General features: G+C 37.4%; 1 non-coding gene across 1 annotated transcript; it reads left to right on the top strand.

The window, feature by feature from the left end:
- Positions 1 to 6,799: 6,799 nt before the first annotated feature.
- LOC112792889 (small nucleolar RNA R71) lies at positions 6,800 to 6,907 on the top strand. The gene has a single exon (XR_003197609.1). It is a non-coding gene; the product is annotated as a small nucleolar RNA R71 (small nucleolar RNA).
- The last annotated feature ends 1,858 nt before the right edge of the window (positions 6,908 to 8,765 follow it).

Here is an 8,765-nt window from a genome sequence, read left to right as displayed (position 1 = left end):
TGTATGTTTGTTTGATTTTATGCATTTAGTTACTACTTGGTTGAAGTAATATTTTCTTTTTCAAGAAATTTTTATAGTATTTCACTAATTTAAATTGAAAATTTTTTGTTAAATTTGTTTGAAGTTGTATTTGGAACATAGTTTAAAAAGCTAAGAACAGACAACCCATAAGATTTTGAGTCTAATTACATGGTTATACTATTTAAACCATGAATTTTATTCTTGTGTGCTTTCTTCCCTATGATTGCAATCTTTGCTTTGTTCCATTCTATATGTCCACTATTTAGTGTATTTACATGCTTGCATATGATTGAGGCCATTACTTGTTTTAGCTCACTTCTCCCAAATAAGCCTACCCTTTTATGTCACCCTTGTTAGCCACTTTGAGCCTTTTAATCCCATTTATTCTATATTTTACCACATCACTAGCCTTAAGCGGAAAAACAATTAATTACCTCAATTGAATCTTTGGTTAGCTTAAGATAGAGATTGTGTATCAACTAAGTGTGGGAAAACTATGGGAACATGGGTTAATAAGGGAATGTGTTATGTTTTTACTTTGATAAAATATTGGGAATTTGGGTACCTACTCATGTGAGACCAGAAAAATAAAAAAAAATCCATGTGCATTGATATGTTATGTTTATTTTCAAGTAAAAAAATAAAAAAAGAGAAAAATCCAAAAATATTCAATAAATAAGTAAATAAATAAGGGGACAAAATTACCCCAATGCAAGGTTAAGTTAATAAAAATATCAATGCATATGTGATAAAATTAAAATAAAGGTTGATGCATGAGTATGTAATGCAAAAGTGGGAATTTTGGGTAGCTAGGCATGAATTTAAAAGTATATAGAGTATGTGTATAGGTGAGAACTTAGGTTAGTCAAAGATTCATATTATAGCTCACTTGGCCATACATATACCCTCACCCTTACCTTAGCCCCATTACAACCCTAAAAAGACCTCATGATGTTTGCATTGGTATACTAAATATTTGTTGATTGGTTAGATGAAGAACAAAGTTTAGAAAGCATGATAAGAGAGGAGTAGAGTGAATTACCCTATACACTTGAGATACTAGAGTGATATACACTACCAGTGAGGGTTCAATGCTTGATTCTATATTCCTTGCTTTCATGAGCTATCTTCTTACAAGTTTACTTGTTTTTACTGTATGGTTTGAATTAGTGGAATTTGATTTATGTTTGTCTTGGAGAACTTATTTATTTTTAACCGAGTAGGTAGAAGCATTTCACATTTAGTTGCATTCATATAGATAGGTTGCATTTCATACATTTTACCATTCCTCTTCACTCCTTTATAGCTTCTCTTGGGCTTAGCATGAGGACATGTTAATGTTAAGTGTGGGGAGATTGATAAACCACTATTTTATGGTTTATCTTGTAGCTCAAGTTATGACCATTTGAGTGCGAAGAGGTCAGGGCTGACAACTTTGCAGTTCCTTCAATTTCTTTTATTCCTTCCACTTTTGCATGCTTTCTTTCCCTCCTCTAAGCCATTCCTGCCCTATAATCTCTGAAAACACCTAACGCACATATCATAGCATCTAATGGTAATAAGAGAGGGTTAATATTAGCAAATATAAGGCCAAAGAAGCATATTTTCAATCATAGCACAAAATTAGGAAGGAAAAATATAAACTCATGCAAATTATATGAATAAGTGTGTAAAGAATTAATAAAAACTACTCAATTGAGCACAAGATAAACCATAAAATAGTGGTTTATCAAGCTCCTAACCTTAACAGTGGGTGTTTAAGTAAGAAAATGAGGTAAGAGAGAAGAGAATAGAGCTCGAAGGGCTAATTTTTTTTCCTGTTATATATAATCCTAATTAATGTAAAATATATTTTCTAAAACTAAATAATATCTTTTCCTATTTGTAAATAAAATTAAAGTTTTAATCAAAATCTAAATAAATCTTTGAATGCTCCTTGATCATACGCTGGGACCATTGATTTACGCTTGGCTGGCGTCTAACTTCACCAAAGTGAAGTTAGACTTCACCTTGGCCGAATGCAATTGGAGTCTTGATTCTTCTTCCGGCGTCTAACTTTCGAAAAGCCAAGTTAGGCGCCCATATGGCCGAACATGCTGGAGAAGAAGTGTATACTATTATACATTGTTGGAAAGCTTTAGAAGTTAGCTTTTCAATTCCACTAGAAGCATGTCAATTGAACTTCTGTAGCTCAATTTATTCCTGTTGGAGTGTAGGGAGGTCTCAAGGTTGATAGCATCACTCACTTTCTTCTCTTTTTCTACAGAAACTCCATCAAATCCATCCGAATGCTACCTAAAATAAGCATAATTGCACACAACTCAAAGTAGCATCCATAGTGGCTAAAAGATATTTAAATCTTGATTAAACTTAACAATTCAAATGCAAATTCACTAAGAAAAGATAGAAAAGATGCTCACGCATCACAATACCAAACTTGAATGGTTGCTTATCCTCAAGCAACCAAAACTAATATAAGCTTAGAATGTGAATTTTTATGAGAAGTGAGTGTTCAATTAAGCTTCTGTCTCTTCTTAAAGTGGGGTTTACAAACTACAATCCTAAATAGCTTTGGCATCTCACTATCCTTTGAATCAGAGAAATGTCACTGTCATTTGGAATTGGAATCCGAATGATATTATGAACTCTCTGACCTTTATACTTTGGTTTAATCCTTGAGCACATCAAAATTTCTTTCATTCTCTTTTCCTTGGTGATTTTGACCTTGAGCCTAGCCGTGACTTTAAATGCTTTGTCTCAAGCTTTACTTGACACAAAAGTACCACAAGCACTTAACTGGGGAACTCTCTTTAGGTTCTGATTTTTCTTTCAATTACTCCCAGACAGTGGTGCTCAAAGCCTTTGGCATACTCTATTAAATGCACTTGATCTCGACTCTTAGTGCTTTATCTCAAGGATTACTTGACACATTTACACCATAAGCATATGACTAGGGAAACAAATCTTTAAGCTTTTAATCATGTCTGACCTCCCTAGTCATTGATGCTCAGAGCCTTAGACCTTGCTTTTATTTTTCTTTTGCTTCAAGGATTAAGCTTATGTTTACTTCAGAGAATTCATAATAGTTCTCTAAATTCTTATTCCTCATACATAAACATCCTTTAATTCAAATTCAAATATGTACTATTCATATCATGCATTCAGAATCATAGATAATACCACCACATTTAAGTAAATAAGACTACTCTTTAATATAAACTCAATTTCTCATGTAATACATCACTTCTTTTTTCTTTTTCTTTTTCTTTTTGGATTCAAGCTCAGTGAGCGTACATGAGACAACTTTTTTTAGTACTAAAAACAAATAACAGAATTAAAATTTGTAAAATTAAACTAGAAACTAGGAATTGAAATAACTAAAGATCATGCAGACACTAAGACAAAATAGTGGAAAACAGGAATATAACATAATAAGAACGGAAGGAAATATAGAATGAAAGGAACTCAACCACCTCAGTTATCCTAGTGGCCGTCTCATTTTTCAGGTTGTGCTCCTCCGTGAAGATGATTCGTCTCCCTTTGGTGCCATTAAAATAAACAGAGAAGCCACAAGCGAAGCGAAAACACCAAACTTAAAAATTTGCTCGTCCTCGAGCAAAATAGAAAATAACCAAGATGAAGATGGAAGAAAAAGGAATCTAAAATAATGAAATAAAATTAAATTTAAAAGTTTCTTTTTCTCTTTTTTTTTGGGAAATAAAATAAACAAATAAAAGAAATAAAGAAAGAAAAGGCTGTACAGAGGGGGGAACGTGGGAAGGGGGAAGGGGTTGATGGGGTGATATGTTGTGGGTTAGGAGGAGTGGGGGTGGGGGCAAGGCTTTGAATTTGTGTATAGAAAAGGGTTGGGGATGAGGGAATGGGGAGAGCAAGACTGTGTGGTGCTCGAAGAGAGTAGTTGTGGGGTATGTTGTGTGTATGGAAGAAGGGGTGGGGGCGTAGATGAAGCAAGGTTGGGGTGTTAATGTATGTAGATAGAATGGGTGGTGGGGTCACGAATCATGAAGGATTGGACTTGATTTTGGTTTGATGCAGATTTGGTTTGGAAATCACATGATTTGGTCTTGAAATAGGCCAAATTAAGGAGCTGGCACCTAACTTGGTGTAGATGGCCCCTAACTTAGTGTGAAGACCCAACCTGGCGCCTAATTTGGAGATTATGGCGCCTAATTTCATGTGTGTTCCACTCACGGTGCCTAACTTCATGATACTGGCGCCTAACTTCATCCTTTGCTTCTCACCTGGCACTTAACTTGAGAAATTCCAAGTTAGGCACGGACCAGGCAGAACTAACATTTCCTAGCACGCTTCATATGGCTCCTAACTTGATGGAGCGAAGTTAGCCGCCACCCATCCAGTGAGCGACGCCCAATTGCATGCATCATTGGTGCCTAACTTCAAGGAGTGAAGTTAGGTGCTACCCCTCCAGGAAGCACCTCCAAATTGAGTTTGTATGTGGTGCCTATTTTGAGGTTTTGAAGTTAGGCGCCACCCTGTCCGCAATAGCTTCCTCTTGGGTGTCCGAAACTCTGTCTTAATGCACCTGTTTCTGTTCTAATCTCTCTGAATGATCCAAGTACACGTAAAACAAAAGAAAAACAGTAGAAACTAAAAAAACTAAATAAATAAAAATTAAAGTAAAAATCAAACTTAAGGATACAAAAACATCGGGTTGCCTCCCGAGAAGCGCTTCTTTACTGTCACTAGCTTGGCTATCAGCTCCTCTAAGGTGGAGGATCATAAGGGCTCAGCTCTTCACCCCTCACTGTGAACTTTTTTCTGTGCTCTCATGAATCAACTCTATATGCTCAAGAGACAGGATCCTGTTCACTGTATGAGTCAGGATTGGGCATGCAGTGAATACCACCTTCATTTTGGGGAAGAAGTCTTCAGTGGGAATCTTTTTATTTCTCCATCTCCTAGGTACTTTCTTCTTTTTGAGAACTTCCTCCTTGGTGGATGATGCATTCCCGACACCAAACTTCGGTTTGATGTCAGGGAAAATTTTGTTGAATGTCACCAAAAGTGGTTTGAGCTGCAGATTATGTTGTGCATCATTGGGAGTTCTTGAAGGTTTGGATTAGTAAGCTCAGTCTGCATGCACCTCTTCTCTTCACCTGCTGAATGCATATCTTTGAAGACATGAAAGACCAGTTGCTCATTATGCACTTTAAGCACTAATTCACCTTCTTCCATAACAATTAGAGCTCTCCCAGTGGCTAGGAATGGTCTTCTTAGGATTATAGAGGTGCTATCATCCTCTCCCATATCAAGAATCACAAAATCTATTGGGAGGAAGAACTTAACCACTTTGACCAAGATATTCTCCACTAATCTATATGCAGGCTTTAGAGATTTGTCTGCCATTTGTAATGCTATACTTAAGGGTTGTGCCTCTTGGATTTGTAATTTCTTCATCATAGACAAGGGCATTAGATTTATGCTTGCACCTATATCACATAGGACTTTCTCAAAGGTAGTGCTCCCAATGGTACATGGAATTTGAAAGTTCCTGGATCTGGCATCTTTCTTGGCAAGTTATTCTGAATTATGGCACTACATTCCTTAGTCAAGACCACTGTCTCATCTCCCTTTAAAGGCTTCTTCTTTGATAACAACTCCTTCATGAATTTAACATAGAGAGGCATTTGCTCCAAAACCTCAGGAAAAAGAATATTAATTTGTAACTTTCTGAAAACTTCCATGAACTTTGAAAACTGCTTGTCCTTGGTCTCCTTTTGAAGTCTCTGAGGGTATGGCATCTTAGTCTTGTATTCAGGAGCCTTAGGTAATGTTGGATGTGTGTCAAGAGTGATTGGAAAATGATAGTCAGCACGCCTAGGAGGGGCGTGCACTATTGAGTTTCCTCTGGAGCTTCTTTTTCAACTGGCTCCTCAGTAACTTGTGCTTCTGTACTTGCCACTTGTCCACTTATCAAGGTGATAGCCTTGCATTCCTCTCTTGGATTTGGAATTGTGTTACCAGGAAGACTATTAATAGTCCTTTGATCAATTCCATTAACTTTTGTGGCTAATTGACCCATCTAAATCTCCAAGTTCTTGATTGATGCTCTGGTTTCCTGTATAAAGCATGCCATTAGTGCTTCCAAATAAGTGTTCTTCTGTGGTTGAGAATTCGGTTGCGGAGGTGGTTGTTGTTGAGATGACTGAAACTGGCGATTATTAAAATTATTCTATTGAAAACCACCCTGAGAATTATTATTAAAATTCTATGACTCTGAGGTTGCCCTCTCCACCCTAAATTTGGTTGATTTGTCCACCCTTCATTATAGGTCTTGGCATATGGATCATTATTGGGGTTTCTTGGAGTAGTCCCCATATAGTTGACCTATTCAGGAGGAAATTGAGCATAGTCATAATTCTCACCTTGCATGAAGCTACCATTCATGTCATGAGGAGCCTCTTGAGGGGGCATTCTGAGCATTAACAGTTGAAACCTGCATCCTACTCAAGTGTTGAGTAAGCATATTAATCTACTGAGACATAACGTTGTTCTGAGCAAGAATAGCATCCAAGGTCTCCACTTCCAAAATGCCTTTCTTCTGAGGAGTTCCAGAGTTCACAAGATTTCTATTAGAGGAGTAAAGATATTGGTTGTTAGCAACCAACTCAATAAGCTCCGTAGTCTCTTCAGGCATTTTTTTCATGTGCAATAAACCACCTGCAGAATTATCTAAACACATTTTAGACATTTCACATAAGCCCTCATAAAAGATTTCCTGCTGGGTCCATTTAGAAAACATGTTAAGGGGGCATTGCTTGGTGAGCAGCTTGTACCTCTCCCAGACTTCATAGAGGGTCTCACCATCTTTATGCATGAAGGTTTGAACCTCCACCCTTAGCTTAGTCAACTTCTGTGCTGGGAAGAATTTAGACAAGAATCCAGTGATTACCTTATCCCAAGTGTCCAGGCTCTCCTTAGGTTGAGAATCTAACCATAGCTTTGCTCTATCCCTTACAGCAAATAGAAAGAGCATGTGCTTGTAAACCTCAGGATTCACTCCATTTGTTTTTACAGTGTCACAAATCTACAGGAAGTTAGAGATAAATTGGTTTGGATCTTTTTGTGAGAGTCCATGATACTAACAATTTTACTGCACCAGAGTGACTAACTGAGGCTTCAGCTCAAAGTTGTTTGCAGCTATAGGAGGCACCACAATATTGTTCCCATAGAGATCTGAATTGGGGGAAGTGTATGAGCCAAGCACTCTTCTAGGTTGTTTATTCTCATTCGGATTTACCACATTGGCATTAACAGCACAATTATGATCCATAATGGACTCTGTAGCTTCCCTTTCAAAAGTCTTACTTAGATTTTCACTAGCCATGTAAAGTCTAGCTTGTTGCAAGCGTCGCCTCAAAGTCCTTTCAGGTTTAGGATCAAAATTTCTAAGAGGTTCCTTGTCTCTGTTCCTGTTCATAGACAAATAGAAAACAAGAAAAGTGGGAATTTTAGTGGAAAATGAGGAATGTTACTTTGTATTGGAACAATTGGAAGAAGCTTTAATTGTTGAAGAAAAGGAAGAAGTGGTTGAAGGCTTAGGAGATGCGGAACCTCCATGACAACCTAGAGTTAAGGGAGATCCCTCCAACAAGATTGAATTTGATGTTGAAGAGGAAAGTACACAACCTCCAAGGCATATTCCATATGAAGAATTGGATGGGATGGAGCAAGAATTGAGTTTCCTTGGTGATGAAAATCATGCATCAAATCTTAGTGGCGAAGAATCCTTTAAACTTGAAGAACATTCTCTCGGTGAATTAGAAAGCAAAGTGGAGGTAGATTTATCTCAGCCTCCCATTTATGATTTGAGTAAGGGAAAAAAGTTAGATAAAATTGATGAGAAATGGATTGAAATTGAGAAATCTTGTGAAGAAGTGGAGGTCCTTAGAAAAAGAAGGACGGGAGTTGAATACACCTTGTCAAGATCCTTGGAAGTTTATTTCCCTAGGTTGTCATCTCCTACACTTGAGTGGGTAAAAGTCATCTCTATTAGCTTTATTTGCCCACTTGAGTATGGCTGGCTTGAAACGGATGGTCAACTTAGAGAACTTTGCGGGATGAAGCGTAAGAGAAGGATGTTTCATGGTTGGCATTGCAAAGCGAGGTTTATTTTGGTTGACACATCAAAAATGAGGGACAAAGATTTGGCTAGTGCGTAATTAGGTGGGTCTAGAAGAAGGATTTGTCACTTTATTGAAAATTCATCTTGCTTGCCACCCAAATAGAATAATGATGATCAATTTGAAGATGGGTGTAGAAACAAGATATGGGATCCGGGAATACATGAGGATCACTTTTGGGAGCCCTTACCTTGTGAAGAACATCATCAAGGCTTGGTGGCATTAATTTTGAAGAATGGAGCTTATTGGAAGTCCAAGCATTGGTGGATGTTCAAGGATGGATTCAAGCACAAGCCACCTTGATGAGAGCTCCCCATATGTCCAACCTAAGGACAATAAATAAAAGTGCTAGGTGGGAGACACCCCACCATGGTAAAATCTTTTCATTTTTCTATTTTGTACATATTGATAGAAATTAGTTTAATTTCATGCTTTGTTTAGTTTGTGTGGTAGTTTAGTATGTTGAATAAGGTTTTATGATGTTTTGGTAGCTGTTTGGAGGTTTGGAATGCTTGGTTTGGTGCAAGAACATGGAAAAATTTTAAAAAATAGAGCACCAGTCCACGCGTACGCGTCCCC

This window comes from Arachis hypogaea, chromosome 3 (genome assembly GCF_003086295.3).
Source record: "Arachis hypogaea cultivar Tifrunner chromosome 3, arahy.Tifrunner.gnm2.J5K5, whole genome shotgun sequence".
NCBI classification, from domain to species: domain Eukaryota; kingdom Viridiplantae; phylum Streptophyta; class Magnoliopsida; order Fabales; family Fabaceae; genus Arachis; species Arachis hypogaea.
Note: the sequence above shows the minus strand (reverse complement) of the source record. Positions and strands in the feature narration are given on the sequence as shown.